The sequence below is a fragment of the Caretta caretta genome, chromosome 3, assembly GCF_965140235.1.
Source record: "Caretta caretta isolate rCarCar2 chromosome 3, rCarCar1.hap1, whole genome shotgun sequence".
Classification (NCBI taxonomy): Eukaryota; Metazoa; Chordata; order Testudines; family Cheloniidae; genus Caretta; species Caretta caretta.
Window position 1 is genome coordinate 209,652,857 of NC_134208.1, and position 20,251 is coordinate 209,673,107.

Sequence of the window (20,251 nt, forward strand, 5' to 3'; positions counted from 1 at the left end):
GACATGTGAGGTATGTTTGCTCAATAAAAGACCCGGCTGGCCTGGGTCAGCTGAGTTAGGCTTGATGGGCTCAGGCTGTGAGGCTGTACAATTGCAGTGTAGATGTTCGGGTTCGGGCTGGAGCCTGGGCTCTGAGACCCCGTGAGGGGGAAGGGTCTCAGAGTCTGGGGCCCAGCCTGTGTCCAAACGTCTATACTGCTGTTTTTAGCCCCACAGCCCAAGGCAGCGGAGCTGAGCTCTGAGACTCACTGCCGCGGGTTTTTTATTGCAATGCAGATACATCCATGCTTAGCTTTATGTATTGTGAACATGGCCCCTGGCTTCCGTGCGATGCCTCTCCATGTGTAAGGTTCAGCATCAGGCTTTGCAGGATTGGGGCCTGATGGGACAAACTGAGAAAAGTCAACAGAATAGCCCTGTGGGGGGTGCAGAGTGGTGGAGCAGGCAGGCAGACATCAGGATATTTACCTAGCAGAACATGTCTTCTACAGGCCTCTGCTTTCACCTCCGATATTTCAACCTTAACCCCAAGCCACAGCTCCTAGGAAGCAGAGCTCAGCTGCTACCCAATGCTCGGTTCCAACACAAACTCACTATTTCACCTGCACAGGGAGTCCTCGGCACCCACTCTCCACACTGGGCACAGCTTCTGTTCTCCACATACCATGTTGTGTGGTTTCTTCATCCTTGAACGTGCTGCTGGAGTCCCTTTAACCATTGCTAGCAGCATTTGACACTGGACCCATGTACGCTTTTGAGACGATGTGGTCTAGCCCCCTTTCGTCTGTGATGCTGCCAGGTGCTGAGCACCTCTGGAAGATGCTGAATGCCCTCAGCAGCCATTGGCTCCTAGCTTTTCCCCAGCTCTCCATGTGCTCTCACCCAGCAGGGGTCTGGATGCCCACTTTCCTCCCTGGCCAACTTCCTGGAGGCCAGAGTATGGCTGTTGTAATTCTCCACTCTGTACCTCTACTAACTCTGTACCCCTGCAGGTGCCCACTGAAAGGAGTGTGCATAAACTAAGAGATCTATTATCTTCCACTCAGTTTATATGTGTGTGGTTTATAACAGTAGTGGGCGTTTCACATGGGTATATCATATGAAATATAAATCCCTTAAACTGGCTTCTCTCTCTCTCTCAGTCTCTGTGTCTCGGACTAAGGGCTCGAATCCTCTCCTGAATTCCATCCCATCCAATCCCTCTGTATTTCAGTGGCAATGCACTGGGTGGGGGCGGGATCAGTGTGGGACCTGGCCCATAACTACTAAAAAACCAAACAGATTCCTTGACGACCTGACTTGCACTGTCATAGGAAAAAGAACAATTGTTCTCCAATTCTTTTGGTCCCTAACCTGATAGCACAGGGTTTCCATGCATCTGGGTTTTCATGGACATCACCTCTATTTTGATCCTCTGCCTTCTGTCTGGGTGGATTTCTCAAACAGGCAATGTCCGGGACTTTGCATAGCAGATGTTGCAGCTGTGAAAGAGCCCCGATTGGTCCCTCCCCTGCACCCACAGTTGATTGGTCCATTTCCCTGCAGCCACAGCTGCTGGATCCCCCCCACCCAGACCCCGGCTCCCAGCTCTCTGGAGGGGGTCCTGTGGAGAGGCGCTGACAGATGGCTTGCGTGCATTTTGGACTTGCACCAGTCACCCAGCCACCATGACGGGGAGCAACACTGCCCCCACTTCCAGTGAGTACACTCACCACAGATACCCCCTCCAGCATCCCCAAATACCCCTCCCAGTACTTATACCCCCCTCCTGCAGCACCCCCAACTGTACTCCCCCTCCCCAGCTCCCCTGCCTCTGGCAGTCTCCTCTTTTTGGGAACCTGAAATATGCAGAACTTGGGACTTCAAACCAACAGTGTTAAAATATAAAAGAACATTTACTTCCCTCCCCCTCAATCAAAATACGAGTGATCGTTCCTTTAAAGCTTAGGAACTAGAATGAGTCACCATGTGGGTGTGATGTCATGGGCTCTTTGCAAAGTTCTTGCTTTATTATTTATTGTTTGGAGGCTGATCCTGGACTCATTCAAATCAATGGCCAAGCTTCAACTGACTTCACTTGTGCAGGATTGGGTCACTCATTTGGCTTGTAACAAAGATAAAAGATGCTTGGAACAACGGGATCTGATGGCATGCAAAGTTTGCAAAGAGAGAAACGATGTTTTTAATTAAAATAAAACCTGGGCATGTCTCTCTTCAGATAAAACTGCAAACAAGAGTTTGCCTGTACACAAGCTGCCTTGGGTGAATTGGACTGGTGCTCATCAAGTCAGAACTGCAGTGAAGATATTCATTCGTGGGCACTAAAGACAGGATTTCAAACAGCACCAGTGAGGAAGGATTTTTGAGGCTGGATGCTAGCAGATAAGAGTTAATAACTTTCCTTCGTTCCTTGGCGAAACAAAGAGCCCAGTTCAGCTAACTGTATCTCAGCTGTGCACGGCAAGGGTGCCATGCTGAGGGAAAAGCAAAGCAGCCCTGTTATATTATGGTGTAAATGGACGATAGACGCACCGCTCTGCCAGCAGAGAAAGATTGGTACAGTGTCACAATCAGGACACTTTTGTCAAATTTTACTGTGTGATCAAGTAGTAGATAAAGCTTTGTGGGCTAAGTTGCTTTTTTTAATATGAGTATTTGAAAGTCAGAAATGATAATACCACCAGACTTGGTTGTTCTGCAAGCCTCACAGTCACTGACCTTTGTCAGAGTGAAACACAGCACCAGGAAGAAACCTCATCATTTTAAGTCAACACCTCTGGGTCTCCCATTGTGTCCTGCCCTTTCTTTGTCTAGCTGTGTATTGCAAGTAGGCTGGGATCTGTCACTGTTGTCAGTGCTCAACAGATAATACAGTTAGTGGCTAGCAGCTGGTTTACCTTGTGGCTAAGCACTCTGGCCAGACTTTTAAAGGTATTTAGGAGCTGTATCATGACACCTAGCTGATTTAGGAGTCAAAATCTAATTTTCAAAAGGGATTTAGGCACTTAGGAGTCTAAATACGACAATGCCTACATGCTTAAAATCCCCTTGGAAATGATATTTAGACTCTTAAATCAGTTAGGCGTTGCAACACTGAGTGTAGCAATACCTTTAAAAATCTGGGCTGTTGTCACGAAAGTAAATGAAACACCAAAATCGGTGAGATTAGGAATCTACTGTAAACGTGCTAAAAGCATCAAGACTGCCACACAATGGGCTCCTATTGCAATCAGTGGGAGTGAGTTGTCTAACTATCCCTGAGGGTTCGGCCAGTGTACTCCAGGTCCCCATAACACTTACCCTTAGTATTGTAGCAGGAACTGGTAGCCACGCATATAGTTAAAGTTGCCTGACACTTTCCATTATAAGACGCTGTTTTTAGTTGTTCATAACTTTGCCAGACTTTACGGCTTCTGGCTGAAATGTCCCATGCTGGGTGTTTACTTCAGGCTGATTTTAAGTTTCAGCTAAAAGGTTCAGCCTTTTCCATGAACGAGGATAGGAGGAAATGCATTATTTTGCCTTTGTTAAAAATTTCTTACATCTGTTTCATTGAGCAATTTTACTGCCTCGTTGCTTTAGAGCAAGCACTAGACATTTGGCATGGGCATCACCCTGGCGTCAGAGATGCATCTTTTGCCATCTGGGTGGAGATTTGCCCAAATTTGACTGAGTTATGAACCTCTGAAAGTCTCAGTTTGCACAAGCTCAATTGAGGCTTGTTGTAGAGTTTGCAGATTAACTCTTGGGAGAATTTAGCCAGTTTTCCATGTTCCATCCACCCACAGTTCTCATGCACTCACCTGACTGTGCATGTGCCATCCCCAAAGAGTGACAAAGCATGATAATTGGGAATCTTTTAAGATGTAAATGATGATTGGGAATCTTTAAAGAACACCTTACTTGATACCCCCCAAAAGCAACAATCCTCTACTCAAGAAAGATGGCTGTACAGGTTAAAAACCTAGCTGGTTTAGAGGTAAAGAGAAGGCAGCTATAAAATATATATAACAAATGAAAGAAAGGGAAAGTTGATAGTAATTCATATAAACCAGAAGTGGGGAATTGTGGGAAACTGATAAGAGAAGCAAAGTGACATGAGGAGAAATCTATGGTCAGCAGAGTTAAGGAAACTAAGAGGGTTTTAAAAATATATTAGGAACAAAAAGAATTCTGACAAATGGTATTGGTCCATTACTAGATGGAAATGGTAGAATTATCAATAATAATGCAGAAGAAGCAGAAGTGTTCAATGAATATTTGTTAGGTATTTGGGGAAAACCTGATGATGTTGTCTCATCATACGGGGATAACACTCTTTCCGTTCCACTAGTATCTCTGGAGGATGTTAAACAGAAGCCACTAAAGTTAGACATTTTTATATCGGCAGGTCCAGATAATTTGTATCCAACAGTTTTTAAAGAACTGGCTGAGGAGCTCAACTGGCCATTAATGTTGATTTTCAATAAGTCTTGGTGCATGGGGAAGTTCTAGAAGACTGGAAGGCAGCTAATGCTGTGCCAATTTTTAAAAAGGGTAGACAAGATGACCCAGAGATTTATAGACCTATCAGCCAGACATTGAGCTCAGGCAAGATAATGGAATGGCTTATATAGGACTCAGGTAAAAAAAGAATTAAAGGAGGGTAATGTAATTAATAAAAAGCAACATGGGTTTACAGAAAACAGATCCTGTCAAACTAACTTGATTTTTTTTATGAGATTACAACTTTGCTTGATAAAGATAATAGTGTTGATCTAATATACTTAGACTTCTTAAGGCATTTGACTTGGTACCAAACAACATTATGATTAAAAACCTAGAACAATATAAAAATTAACATGACACACATTAAATTGATTAAAAACTGGCTAACTGATAGATCTCAAAATGTAACTGGTGTCCCTAGCCTCTGTTTGCCAGATACTGGGAATGGACCACTTGATGATTACCTGTTCTGTTCATTCCCTCTGGGGCACCTGGCACTGGCCACTGTTGGAAGACAGGATACTGGGCTAGATGGACCTTTGGTCTGACCCAGTATGGCTGTTCTTATGTTCTAACTATAAATAGATAATTATCATTTACTGGGTTTTCAAAGGGGTCCTGCAGGGACCTTGGTTCTTGGCCCTATGCTCTTTAACATTGTTATCAATAATCTGGACAAAAACATAAAATCATCACCAATAAAGTTTGTGAGTGACACAGAAATTGGTGAAGTGGTAAATAATGAAGAGAACAGGTCACTGATACAGAGCAATCTGGTTTGCTTGGTAAACTGGGCACAAGCAAACAATATGCATTTAATAGGGCTAAATGGAAATGTGTGCATCTAGGACCAAAGAATGTCAGCCATATTTACAGGAGGGACTCTATCCTGGGAAGCAGCGACTCTAAAAAAAGATTTGGGGGTGATGGTGGATAATCAGCTGAACGTGAGCTCCCAGCGAGATGCTGTGGCCAAAAGGACTAATGTGATCCTGGGAGGTATAAACAGGGGAAACTCGAGCAGAAGTAAAGCAGTTATTTGACCTCTTTGTCTGGCACTGGTGTGACCGCAGCGGGAATACTGTGTCCAGTTCTGATGCCCACAATAGAAGAGGAGGTTGATAAATTGGAGAGGGGTCAGAGAAGAGCCATGAGAAGGATTAAAGTATTAGAAAATCTGCTTTATAGTAATAGACTCAAACGATATGTTTACACTGCAGTTAGACACCTGCAGCAGGTCTGTGCCAGCTGACTCGGGATTATGGGTCTTGGGCTAAGGGACTGTTTAACTGGGGTGCAGACATTTGGCTTGGGCTGCAGCTCCTCCCACGTCTCAGGGTCCTATAGCTCCACTGCCCCCCAGAAACGGAAATAGAATCCAGGATGCTGATTCTCATCATTCCTCTCCTCAGCAAAGAGATGTGAAACCCTCCGCCAAAGTGTGTGTCTCGGTCCTTGAGTTGTTGGTCCATGTAGAAGAAACTAGGCTACTACTTTGAGCATTAGCTTAAGCAGCAGAGTCTGTGCAGTGGATCTAAAGGTTCCAAGGCTGTTGATCCAGGGTGGGAGGTAAGCTGATGTCGCATGATAGAATTTGTTTTTTTTTTTTTCAGTTTGCTTTTTAAAAAACATAGGAAATTGCACATTAAACTGTGTTAAAAGAACCTCCTGACTGTAAAGTCAAGTCAGCTGAAGATCTGGTCCAGTATGGGTGTGTTCTGGCCTTCTGTGTCAAGACACAGATGTGAAGCACATTGAGAGCACATTGACAGAGAAGCCCTTTGAAGTCACTGGAAAGATTCCCCTTGACCTCAGTGGGCTTAGTCTGAGGTCCTGTAGTTATGTCACGATCACGTATTCATTGCCAAGGTACTAAATTGTTGTGTAGTGGGTTTGTTCCCTATGAAACAGATGCCACATTCCATGAGGAGAATGCATTGTGGTTGTGGGTAAAATGATTTCTGTATGCAGTGACCAATGACAGGTGCTCTAGATGTGCATGATAAGGGCACACTTTGGAGTAACTCCCATTCACAAGAATGGAAGGTGGTTTTCCGTTCTCCTTTAGGGAGGGGTAATTTTAGGGTCTAATAAAATCGTGGCTTTTCATTCTTATTTGTGTTAACAGTGGGTGTGTTTCAGAGTAGGGTGTAACATGAAAATGTAGTTTACTAAACACCTCTCTATGCAGTGTATTGATATGTGGTGATGAGAAAATTGCTGAGTTTCTGACAGACGGCCTCTGAAATACAATGCAGAAGTGCCCTCATTTGACTCAGTGGGGAGGCTGGCAAATGGGATTTTTCAGATGGGTGAGAGATGGCTCGTATCAGAATTATCCGAGCTGGCTTTCTATTGTAAAATGAAATCTCTTTCTCATTCACTGTATACACAATATCGCAGTGTTTCGATCCGGGAAAGGTACCCTACAAGGACAGCCAGAGCCAGGAGAGCTGTCTGAGTTATGGGTGAGATCAAGGACAAAGGTAACACTGTTCACTAAGTGGCCTATAAAACTGCTTTACTGTTAATGATGGGCCAGTTCCCGTCCGTCCATGATGCTGGGGTGAAGTGTGGAGTGGAAAGCGGGGATGATTTGTGCAGAGCAGGTTAAAGGTGTCCGCTCTCAGCAATGTGAGAGTCATTTTCAAATCAGCAGTTCAGCTGGGCTTGATTTATGGTTGAGATGGTCAAAGCGTGCTTCTTGCCTTTCCTCAGCACACAGACCAAGCCCATTATGAACAAAGACATGAGCTGACAGGGAATGGGGGCTAATGCCCTCTCCTGAATCCCGCTTGAATAATCCCCCCACACAAAAAAGTCCCCCAAAGTCTCCAGCTTTTCCCCTCATGAAAGGGGCAAGCAAGTAAATGGACCCTGTAGGGTGCCCGGCTGGAGGGCAACGGGCCTGAGGTGACACACCCATTGGGAAGGGGGTGGATTCCAGAACTGAGGACCCTTAGCTGAAAATACTGCACCAGTAGACCCTTGGCATTTAAATCTCAGGTCTGCCAGCTCAGCTGCGTTCGTCGGTTGGAGAAGAATGCAAGGCCACGGGGTTCTCCAAGACAGCCAGGAAGAAGGCTTTACCGATTAAAACCAACTCCTTAATGTCCAGCTAGAACCACAATGGCATCTCTGCAAGAAATCCCGCTCAGTGCACAGGCACTGCGTGCTTTCCAGGAGTAGCTGCAGGGAGAGCCAGGAGCAGTGACCTCTCTGGAAGCAACTAGGGCATGGACAAGCTGCAGGAAGGTCTGCATCTCTGAGGCCTGAAATCCATTGGAATATGTTCCCAGTTATGGATATGTAATATATACAACTTTAATCAACCAAAGTATACATTTTAGCACATGGTACAATCGTGTGATGCATAATGTAAGAAATATGCTTTAGCACTGTGATGCCTGAAGACACCCAGCTTAAGCTATTACTAGATTTTTTTAAAGATCAAATCTTCTTTCTCAGCTGTTTCTGGCAGATCGAGGCTTGGGTCAGTTCTTGAGGGAGGTAGTATATTAGTACATACATAGTGAATGTTGCATGTTTAGAAATTTGCTCAACTCATATTTTTTTTAAGTGATCACATATTCTGGGGAACTCTGCATGAAACCCTGGAAAGATCTTAATTCCAGGGACTCAATAGATTTTCCATGTGATCTTTTTTCTGTTGTTTCTGACCATATAACAGGTGTTTAAAATGAAAAAAAAAAATCCAAACAAAATCCACACTATATACACCATTGTTTTGTCTTTTCAAACTGCACTATTGGCTGATATGTCTGTTATCCTCCACTTGAGGTCTCAAAATACACTTTTTAGACCGTGGATTTGTAGAAAACTGGTTTCAGCTGCTAAAATAGTCACTTGTCATGCTGTCTGGAGTGGTTAATGACTGTGAGTGCCAACCTCAGGACAGGCTGTCAGAAAGCAGGGCAGAGACCCCAAACTGGTGGTATGTTCTATAATTAGATTTCCCCAACCCAGTAACAAGTGCAAATGCTTGAAGCACTATTACAGTCTTGTCATGGAGTCACAGATGGTCCCCTTGGGCTTTCCAGTCTATCACTAATATTCCCAAAATATTCAAGTTGCTTCCAGTCCCAAGAGACCAGTCACTTACCCCAGGTCAATTTGTACATCAGATCTCACAACAAAGACAATGCTTCTAGCCAATCCTATAGTAAATTGACTTATTAACTAGGAAAAAGAAATGAGAGAGTTATTTACACGTTAAAGCTGGGAACACATATACAGTCTATGGTTCCAAAAGGTGACAGAGATGTAGCAATCTGTCAGCACTGCATGTTTTGTAGGGCGAAACCAGGCTGCCCCTGGGGATCTCTGCTTTTGTTTCCTAGGTCCAGCCCTGTGAGAGTCCAAACAGCAAAAGAGAAGAAGAATTTTCATGTCAGCTATCTTTATTTCCTTCTTCCAGAATTCAAGCTGATGGGATGAGCTTCCCTGCACGTAGCACCTTCACCCACGTGAGAGGGCCATTAGCCAAGTCTTTGTATCATGCTGCTTCACAATGGCTCGCTTAGTTTTGATAGTCTTTCTCGACAGGCATGGGAGCCACTCCTCCTGCCTGGGTTCACAAGTTCAGAGCAGGCATTTGTGGGGTTATAAAGCAAAACTTACATATTACCTTATACCAGTAGTTCCCAAACTCATTCCGCTGCTTGTGCAGGGAAAGCCCCTGGCGGGCCGGGCCGGTTTGTTTACCTGCCGCGTCCGCAGGTTCGGCCGATCGCGGCTCCCAGTGGCCGCGGTTCGCTGCTCCAGGGCAAAGAGAGCTGCTGGAAGTGGTGTGGGCTGAGGGACGTACTGGCCACCACTTCCAGCAGCTCCCATTGGCCTGGAGCAGTGAACCGCAGCCAGTGGGAGCTGCACTCGGCCGAACCTGCGGACGTGGCAGGTAAACAAACCGGCCCGTCCCGTCAGGGGCTTTCCCTGCACAAGCGGCAGAACGAGTTTGGAAACCACTGCCTTATACTTGCAGCGTGCGATACCCACGTCACAAGTGAGATTAATGCATGCAGCAATTTACAAGCATGTTGCAGAGCCTAAACACAGCCTTACAAGTCTAACACCCGTCTTGAACAATACTAACATACAGGTGAGCTGGTCTGGCTTCCAGTTGTGAGTTTGTCAGTGCTCAGCTGACACCTACAGCCTTGGCAAGAGCTAGCACGTAGTCCACCAGCGTCACAGTCACTGCTTACAACTCCCTTTGTGTTGACTCACTGTTAAGTGACTAATTTCTCATCTTTGTCCTGATCAGACAGTAAAACCACACTCCATTCTAGCAAGCAATATTCAGGTGGTTTTATTTTCTTGAAATAAATAAGAACTGTATTCCTACCCATGCTGAAATTATGCAAAACAGATATTCTCAGTAATATAACAGGTAAAGCCAATGATCGAATAGTGCTTGCAACAAATTCAATTCCTAACCCAAACCATCCTCACGAGCATAAGCCTAATCTAAACAACGTAAGTGTCTCCGTGTTATGGCGCTGGTCATCAATCCATGGCAGAGGTTGTCTTAGAGCTGCAATTCAGGGAACTAAGCAGGGGAAACCTTCCCATCTCAGTGCTGCCAGGGTCCATGTAACCCCCACAGCCAGCTGAGATGAGGTAAGAAAGTTGTGGGAAGGGCCCCAGAGATAAAGCCAGCAGGAGCAGGGAGAAGCAGCTACAGCAGGGGTCTTTGGCTGTCATCAGTATCCAATGCCTTTTTCAGGTGCTCTCTCTCCTGTCATGATTGTCTGATGTCCCCCTCTCTTTCCAGCTCTCAGTTCAGCCAATTCCCTCCCTTACACCCTCCCAAATTAAAGAAACAAATCGACAAAAGGACGGATGGCACTAACATACCATTTTCCACCCATCCCATTCATTGCCTAGCTTCCCCCCTCCCACCCTGCAGCTCTTGGCTGTCTAAATTGTAAGCTGTTCAGAGCAAGGACTGCTTTCTGCTCTGTGTTTGGTCAGCATCTAGCACAGTGGGACCCCAGTCCCAGGCGGGGGCCCTGGCAGTAACCATAATGGGAGTTTTACCAGACCTCACGGGGAGCAGCACTTTTGAAAGTCCCACCTTAGGCACTGAAAGAGAAATTAACTTCCAAGCTGCATTTGAAGGGATTTTTCCCTTGGTAGATAGTTTGTGCTATCCCACAGATGCATGCACCTATCCACAGGTATTGCAATTGTTATGACTGCAGCTCATTGACAAGAGAACAGACCACAAAACATTTTCCCAAGACAATACATGTCCCATTCCATTTTTGACAGGTTGCTACTATCGCTGTGGGGAAATGACTATCAGAAAGCAAAACCACAGCTACCGCAGGTGTGTCAGGAATGGAGTTGTACAACTAAACATAAAAACTTCATTGTACATATGCTTAGCAGTACATCAACTCCTTGTCCAAAGAAAACATCACCTAGGGGCCACCATCGACCTAGGAGCATGCTTTCATGTACACCAGCACGACGGGCCTTTGGGATTCACAGCTGAATAAAATACACAAAATCGGAGTGTCTCAGAATGAACCCACCCTGGCTGTTTTGTCTGAGGAGCAGATTCAGTGGGAGATCAGATAAACAGAGCGGGCCAGATCCTCTAGGAAAGCCCATGTCAGCACAGAATAATGAAATCACACTCTTCTTTCCAGGGTAGCAGGTCCTAGGGCTTCACCCTAAGCCTCTCAATAGGACTCAGAACCACGAGCAAAGTGCTACTCGAGTATTGTTTATCCCTCTCCGGGCTCCGAGGCTCCCACCCCTCCGGGGCTCCTCTTCTGTTAGACCCAGAGATTCCCTGACACTGAGGGGATATTTAGAAGGTTGGGTGTGTCATTTCAGGATCCAACCAGTGTACAGAGAAGCATGTTGGTGTAATGCCCAGGAAGCATGGTGGGATTTAGAGCCACAACTTGCATGCTGTTCTCCCCTGCTCCGGGAAGGACACACCCTGAGCCAGTTCTACATCAGTACCCTTTCCTCACCCCTTTCTGCACGATCTCTGCCCACCTTCATTGGGATAGGTGCAATGGCTCTCTGTAGCGGTTCCTCCTGTTTGGGGAAGTTAGATTGGCCCCAGCCTGGCCTTGAGAAGGCCGCTGATCCTTTGTGTCATAAAGCAACAGGAACGGACAGGCAGGTCTGGTCTGCTTTCTGAAAAAGGTAGAAAGTTACATGATTTCTTGAGTAAAATGTTAACGTTAGCTGCCTGGTTTTGTGGAAATCAATTGTATGTAAAATACAAAATATCCAGAATGGGCATATTATTGTGATCTATTTTTGCCCTAGTGGAGACACCAATTAGGATCAAAGATTATCCTAATTTCTGTGCACATAGCTTCTCACCATGGTGGACAGCTTGGGACTCTCCCTGGAGTAGAGCTGTGCAAAAAAATGTTCCCTGAAAAATGCAATTTGTTCCCCGAAAAATGCAATTTTGGATTGACCAAAACGGTTTGTCAATTCGGGCTGATTTGGCAAATAGTTTCAGCTGGAAAAAAAAAGGCAGGTTGGCAGATTTCCAAGAAAGTCTGAATGTTTTGTTTTGACATTCTGGAAATGAAATATTTGTACTTGTCGTTTTGAAATTTCGTTACATTTAACGTAAAAATACAAAATAATAAAAAACACCCCCCCAAACTAAACAAAATGTCAAATTTTAGAGCAAACAAAATGTTTCGTTCAACCCCAAAATGATTTTTTTTGTTTGTTTTGGCAATAAAAACCTAAAATATTTCATTTTGACCCCAAATGGATTTTGCAGTTTGGTAGCCGCACCGAAAAATCAGTCATTTGCCCAGTTCTACTTTGGAGCCCATTAATGCTGCTTCTTCATAAGTGTCACCAATGCAGGATAATTATAGGAGACTTTCCTAGCCCCTTCTAGCCCAATGGATCAAGAGGCAGGGCTTTGGGTTCAACTGTGATTTTCTTGCGTTGGGATGTGTAGCATTAGCAGTAGGTTCATGAGGCTGCCTGTATCCATATAGCGACACTGTGATCTGAGAGTTCTTATAACATGCACAAACTATTTGAACTTTATTCATATGGATGATGATGTTGATAGAAATCCTCAGTAGAGTTACAACCTTATAGTCTCCAGCTGGATATAGTTTTATGTCATGTTCACAGTTTTCTTTTTAATCGTGGTAGTGGGTTTATGAATATAACGGTCAGTAAAGCTGTGAATACTTATGGGCTAGATTCAAAATGGGGATTATTGGGTAGAAAAAATGTGTGTTAGGCTTCAAATGTGGTTGCATAAATGTGAACACTGCTTACTTTTCAGTACTAATGAAGCTTAAAATATATTGTAAAAATGTAGAGTATAGTTTGTGGTGCAAACCATCAAGGCAATAAATCTTTCATGTCATCAGGAAAAAGGTTACAGAAAGTATGAACCGCAAGTTGAGCAAAGTAACTGTGCCTGTTAAAGTAATAAATGTAACTTTGACTATGTATGGAGCTGAAGGAATGCATTTTAGCATACTGGTTAGTGAGAATGGAGTATGAAGTGTCTTTCAGAACATTTGTGGAACCCACTGGTTGAGTGTGGGTTATCGGGCTCCTTCTGGGCCAATCCACAGAGGATATTCGTTTGTTACAGCTCTTACTAACAAGCTTTAGCTCAATCTGTAGCAGCTCATGTTTTTAGCTCTGGAGGTCCCCAGCTCAATCCTTGGTGTGTTGGACAAGGTGATGGCTTGCTCAGACGGTCACAGCTAGAAAGTGATGGAGCTGTCCTTGTTGCTGGGAATGAAGCATGTGCACTGGGGGTGAAATTCACCCCAGTTGAGAGGATCTATACAAGGCCTGCATAGCACTTTAATAGGGCTTCCCTGGGACTTCAGTGGTGCACAGGGTTTGCGTGGGTCCTCTCTCCCCGTGAAGAACACAGTTTTGCATAAACCGATTTCAGCACATTGTACCAAAAAATACGAAACCTTGTCACATCACACAACAATGCCTGCGTTTAGGGGTGATCTTCAGGGAGCTGTGGAATTCCAAGAGATTTCTTAGAAGCAGGGATCTGATCATGAGGAGTAACGGGGAGACTCAACAAAAACGCCACAAGTGTGATGATGTCCTGCGTGGGGTGCAATACCACCTTCTGCCGCTGGGGGCGTCAAGGCAGGGCTAGAGCTGCCCTGGCTTCTGCAGCACGCACGTACAGTGCTGCTGCTGGTGGGAGGAGGCACGGGACTAGGAGTACAGGCTGGGGGGGGCTAGCAGGACATAGGACCCTCTGCACATGATCCCTGCTGCTTCAGCCCCTGGAATCCCTGTGGCACACAGGCTGCAAGCAGCAGAGGGCGAAGGCACTGAGCAGAGGTCGCTGCTTATTGCTCTTGGGTCGGTTATAGTTTATAGGCTGAGTGATTTTCTTTTCTTGTCTTATTTGCTGCTGGAATGGCAGTTAGGTAGCAGTTGCTCATCTAGTGATAATTAAAATTAGCAACCAGGACTAATTAGTCATGAAGTCATTATTGTAATTACTCATTATTAAGTACTGATTGCTCATTATTAACTTGTGTTTGGTCATATTTAAGTGGGATTTCATCATTAGCATCTATTGATCACTTATTGTTATTAAGTATCAATCACACATCATTATTAAGAAGAAAAGGAGGACTTGTGGCACCTTAGAGATGAACAAATATATTTGAGCATAAGCTTTCGTGATGCTGTAGCTCACTTCATCGGATGCATTCAGTGGATGTAGTGAGCTGTAGCTCATGAAAGCTTATGCTCAAATAAATTGGTTAGTCTCTAAGGTGCCACAAGTCCTCCTTTTCTTTTTGCGAATACAGACTAACACGGCTGCTACTCTGAAACCTCTCATCGTTATTAGGTTGTTAATAATCAGGGATAACTTGCTAATTAGCAATGATTGCCTGCTGCTCAGCTGCAATTGCTCTTTTTTATTCAATACTGATATCTTATTGGTAAATATTGATGGCTTATTGTTCAGTAAATGTCATTTGACAGTATTAAATAGCAATTTCTTAGAAATGTAACAGTTTAAGATATTGAAAACGGTAAAGAAGAGGTGTATATATAACCCTCCCTCTATTATTTTCATTCATGCTTCCATTATGAGCTGTTTTTACAGTGAATGGACAAGCTCCTGAAAAACTATAGTTTTGAAATTAAAGCACACGAAACTTAACATTGTGACACACTCTACCAGCGAGACTGCAAGCCAGGATGCATGCTAGGAGCAGGGCACTGGTGCAGTTGCCTGGCTTGAAGCTGTTTTTCGATTCTTCATGGTGCTTCTGAATCATGTGCTCATAGTGAAATTCACACCTGTGCAGGGAGACAGCGCGAGCTGCCTGGCTTTAATTATCCTGGTATAAAGCTGTACGACCCCCCTTTTGTGGATTCAGCTATATCAGTATAAAGGTACTTTATATTAGTGGAATAACAATACTGGTACAGGGCAACTTAATACTGATATAGCTGTCTCCAAACTAGGGTTGTTCCACTATAATTATTTCAGTAAAAAAATCACACCCTGAAATAACGACTCTGGCACAAAATCAGTGTGTGGACAAGGTCTGAGTGTTTTTCAAGAGCCTTCTCATTCAAAATAGCTCAATGACAATCATGGAAAATTGGTTGCCATGACTCGAGTTGGGCAAAAAAAAATTTGTGAATAGTTTGTTTATTGAAAAATGCAGGTCTGGTCAACCTGAAACTAGCTGTGAATTTAACCTGAATTTGCTGAATATTTTCAGCCCAAATGGTTTTCAAGCTAGATTCTCAAGGGGAGTTAGGCACCATTTACAAAGTAACCATTTATCCCAATGGTGAGAGCGCTCCCCTGGGATATGGGAGAGCTGGGTTCAGTTTCTCCCTCTGCCTGATGTGGAGAGGAGAACTGAACCGGAGTCTCTCGCATCGTAGGAGCACACCCTGCCTACTCAGTGGGCCACTAGCTATTCCGAGGCAGGAATTTTTCCTGTGGAAGCTGTTCCACTGTCTAGAAATAATTAAATAGTCATTGGAACAGGGACTTGAACCTGGCTCAGTGCCATAGCCAAGGAGCTAAAGGCTATCAGGAGGCATTTTTGCTTGCCATTTTAAAAGTGCCTGGAAACGAAACAAAATGTTTCTTTTTGGGTGGAGCAAAATGTTTCGTTTGCCCCCAAATGAAAATTTTATCGACCTTTTATGATGTGCTGACATTTTTTGGAGTTTTTGATATTGGTCCAACCCAGCCCACGTTTTTTTCCAACTTTTCAGAACTGGCCAGTGAACTGAAAGACCATTTGTTGACCTGGCTCTAGAAACGAGCTCCTGGAAGACAGAAAAGGGTGATCCGTGAATGAAATTAGACAGTCTGGGCCAGAAGTTAAACAAGTTTGTTGCTTGTCAGGCTTGTGTCAGTGGCATTGGCATGGCAGGCGCCTTAAGCTGCCACTGCCCTCTGTCACTGCTAGGAGTGTCACTTTTTTTACTCGGATTCTGTCCTGGAAAAACATTGTCCCTAGACAACAGGAACAAACATGCTTTCTGTCGGTAGTACGTAAGCAAGGCTGCTTTTTTCCATGTCTTTCTAAACTGTGGAAATACGTTTATTGTGGCCAGTTCATCCACAATCCCCTTTTCTCTTGCACTGGAGTTCTCTGTGTCACTTTCAGAGCAGGACAGGGATGTTCCAAACCAGCGTCTCTTTCCTTAAGATTTCTCTTGCAAACTCCCGTGCCCGGGAGTCACTGCCAGCACCGTACTCCGTGAGCGAGTGCAGCAGTGCTCCTGTCTGGGGATAAATTGTGGATTTGCAGATTGATTTTCCTCACCTTAGCATGCCAAGACCCAGACCGTTACCTGGCCCCTGGACACACTCACTTAACCGTGTGCCCTGGTACCACTTAGCCAGGATGTGAAGGCTGAAGCTTTTACCATGTTAGGAATGCTGCCTCGGATCATAGGCACCCGAGGATTAATAGCATTGTACACTATGATCTCTTCAGCACCTCACGTCGTATTAAGACAGTAACATAAGCTATGTCAACAGTTCTCCATGCGTCTACTGCAGAACTCCGGCTGTGCTCATTGGCTGGCCTGGGGGAGCTAAGAACGGCACGAGAGGGATTCATAGAGGCTGCAGTGTTGTGGGGTCGCTTCTAATGAGGGATAGTGTTGAATGGTTTTACAGTGGGGACTGAGAGCCAGGGTCTCCTGGGCAGTGGAGGAGGAGAGAGGTGGTTCAGATCCCATGCAGGACCTGGGAGCAGGAGCGTCTTCCGGATCCAGAAGAGACAGTCTCCTGGTAACCTAAGGGCCGCAGCTGGAGCTACTTGGCTTCAGGAGTCAGCAGGCTGATGCTTAAGCTCAGGAGCTGCAGTAGCTCAGTGGCTGCTAAGTGGGCTCTTTGCCTGCAGGTGGGCTTGGTTCCATCCCGGCTCTGCTGGCTTGAGCCCAGCCCGATCCTGCACCCAACTCTGCCCTGGTTCCATCCCTCAGCTCTGCCTCCTGACCGCGTCTCCGGCTAGCCCTTTGGCTTCTAACTCTCAGCTCTCGCCGTTCGCTTCGCTCCAGGGCCCCGCCCTGGCTGGAGTCAGTGCTTCCTGGCAAACCAGACTGTTGATCCAGCTATTAGGCCAGACTGCCTACGATTTGGTCACTGCCCCATGAGGCTAGCAGTGAGGGACAGCTGGCAGCCATTGCTTAACCCCTTCAATGCTCCACCTGGCATTGGCACCCGTGTGCTTGTTGTGCGGTGGAGCTACTCGCCGTGGGGTGTGCCCCCTCCATCTCGAGGCTACGAAGGCCCTGATAACGGAGTCAGTAGAATTTTTAAATCCAAGGCCGGGTTTTTGTGCACGGACCAGTTGTCATCCTGCAACAGGAGAGAAGGCGGCCTTCCAGAATTCTGTTACGGAGACTATTCTATTCTCTGTAACTCCTCATACTGTGCTCATCACCGTGGTATCCGAGCCGCTTCCACAACTGCCTGAAGTGACCAGACTCTAACACCTGTGACATGTGGGTCGCGCTTTCCCTCGGGGAGACGTGGGTGGGCGATGGAGTGCTTTGTTTGGGTCGGGTTCCCCTCCTCCTGCTCAGCTGCAGCTTGCTGGGTGTTTCCATTCAAGAAGGCAACACTGGCCAAGTTCACCTGGCGCATGGAGTGGCAGGTGGGGCGGTCTGGCCCGGTCCTGAGCTCTGTGGGGAGTTAGTTGCACAGCCTGGGACTGGCCCCGGAGAAAGCTCTGACTCCTGCGAATACGGTCTTTACCCTTACTGTAGGGAGCTCACTTGCACCAGAGGACTGGAGTTGTCAGCCTGGAGCTTTAGGCTCTTTTAGATATCCTGTCTGGTCCAGGCCATGGAGTGCCAGGAAGATAAGGCCCAAGACCTTGAACTTGGCTCCATATGTAGAGTGTGTAGACATTGTGACTGTACTCTCTGGCTTTCCTTCTGTGCTGCTGGCCTTTCTTCATCCCTCTTCTCCTTGCTCTGTGGGGGTTCCTCAGTGTTCTCGCCATGTACCCCACAACTTATCCTTGTGCTTTCTCGTTACACAACTTTATCAGCTCTCACGGTTTCAGCTGCCGCCTCTGAGCTGATGGTTCCCAAATATACCCCGACCTCCACCCCTCTGTTCAGCCTCATGTCTCCGGCTGGCTCTCCGGACTTCTCATCCTTCTTCCTCACCCCTCTCTGCTTCCTTTTTTCTCTGTCATCGTCAGATCACCTATCTGCCCCAGCTCACCAGCTGAGTGCTGCGTTAGCCACTCTTTTGCCTCCTTCTCTCCACCATATGCCATGGCTCTGGCTACATCTGGCCCCTTTATACTCCAGGACATTGTTTGGAGCGACGGCATATTTAGGCCGAACAGAAACCTGCTGTGGATTTTAAGAGTTTGTTCTGATCACTTTTGGCAGCATAAGCGTGAGTAGAATTGCACACAATAAGAAATTGCAGAATAATCCTGTTGAGTGTTGTGCACCTGTCAGAAATTGCAGAGTAATCGGGTTTGTGAGAACAAGGAAAGATAAAGTAACTGAAAAGCTAGAAAAGATCAGTTTAGACTAGAACTAAGCCTGTACTGATGGAGAGTTAACCTGGAAATGAGACTAATTCATATGTATAAGAAAAGATAACAAGAAGGTATAAGTAAGTCTGAATAACAAAGAGAAGTTGAAGTTGTATTGTTTCATTCTGGAGGCAACTGTGATGTGATTGTCCCGATAAGCTTCCCGCTTGTGAGTAACTGATCACTACACTGAGTGTTTTGCCCTAATAAGTATATTAGACCCATCAGCTGAGTATGTGAACCTCAATCCAATAGGTATCATGAAAATTCATCCCTACCACCAGGGTCTTTCCCCATACTTGGAGATCCCTGGCTTTGGTTGCATTAATGACCTGCTCTCAGGCCTCCTCTTCGTCTCTCTCCTCTACAGTCTCTCCAAAATACCAGCACCAAAGTGACCTTGCCCTTTCCTTGCTGTAGTCACATCACCCTGTAAGTGGCTTCCTGCCCCTGCCTGAGGCTAGGCACCATCTCATCTCACTCTACATTTCCTCCCGCCTTCATTCCACACTCTCCCACTTCCTACCTGTGCCCTCCAATCTCTGCCTCTTCCCGTCTTTTCCTTTTCTCACTCGTGCCTTCTTTCATGCTGCCTATTACCCCGGCGTGCGTGCCATTGCTGGTCTGCTGTGTGCCCCTCCTCCCCAAGCACACCGCAAAACCCACTGTTTGCCTGAAGACTCCTGTGGCATATCTCTCATTGGCGTTGTCCACAGTCTTCCCTCCTCCTGTCTTGTACTTGGTTGGGTTAGGCTGTCCGCTTTTTGGGGGCACAGCCTGGGTTTTGTCAGGCACCTTGTACGTGCGAGGGCCATGTAAACAACAATAATATTAATAACGTCAGAGATCCCTCTCGCCTGACACAGAGCAGCGTGTCACGGGCTCTCATAGACAAAGGAAAACACATTCCCCCCCAAGGGGTGTCATGCATTTATTTGTCAGGTTTGTATTTTCATAACCTTTCAAGCAGCTATTTGAACTTTTGAGAAATGAAATAATGCAGGCGCAGATAACCTACCACACGCTGGAGCTGCATGGAGAAGAATCACCCAAACACAGACAATGTAGCTTTTGTTATGAGATGTTAAGAGTTGAGTGTGTGCCAGCAGGGAGTGTTTTTGTCATTTGCGTTGTTCAACACTGGGACTTAAGCCCACACACCCGGTGCTCACTTCACTTGTGACCTTTAACTGTTTTTTAAAATTTCATTTATGGCTTGTGCAGCAGATTAGGAGGTAAAATTATCACTGACACTGAACCCGCCCTGTCTGCCCTTATCTACGCATCTGATTGAGTAAATCTGAATACGGAGGTGGTATCAGATCAAAATTTTTACGGATGAGTAAGACCATCAGAAGGCCTCAAATGTGCAGCTGATCAATCACACTGGGGAGTGATTTCAGCAGGCAAAGCTGAAATGTGAGGGATGCACTTGCGTCTCCCATCATTTAACAGCATGAGAAGTGTTTCTTATCAGAGCAAAGGCCTGTACAAAGCAGCAGCAAATCATCTGATGCATTTTCATTTTTAAGTTTATTATATTTTAACTTTCTTGAGAGCATACGTGCAAGGTATTTGTGGGGATGTTGTTGGATTCCTTGGGGCTGGTAGATTCTGAATGATTGGTTTGATAACAGAATAAATGGTTGGTGGTGGTTCCTGATCCATTTGTTGCCATTAAGCTTTGG

General features: G+C 45.6%; 1 long non-coding RNA gene across 3 annotated transcripts in view; it reads left to right on the forward strand.

Annotated features, from left to right (window-relative positions):
* The window catches only part of LOC125633257 (uncharacterized), a 317,997-nt gene that overhangs the window by 52,091 nt on the left and 245,655 nt on the right, over positions 1 to 20,251 (forward strand). The window lies entirely within an intron of this gene.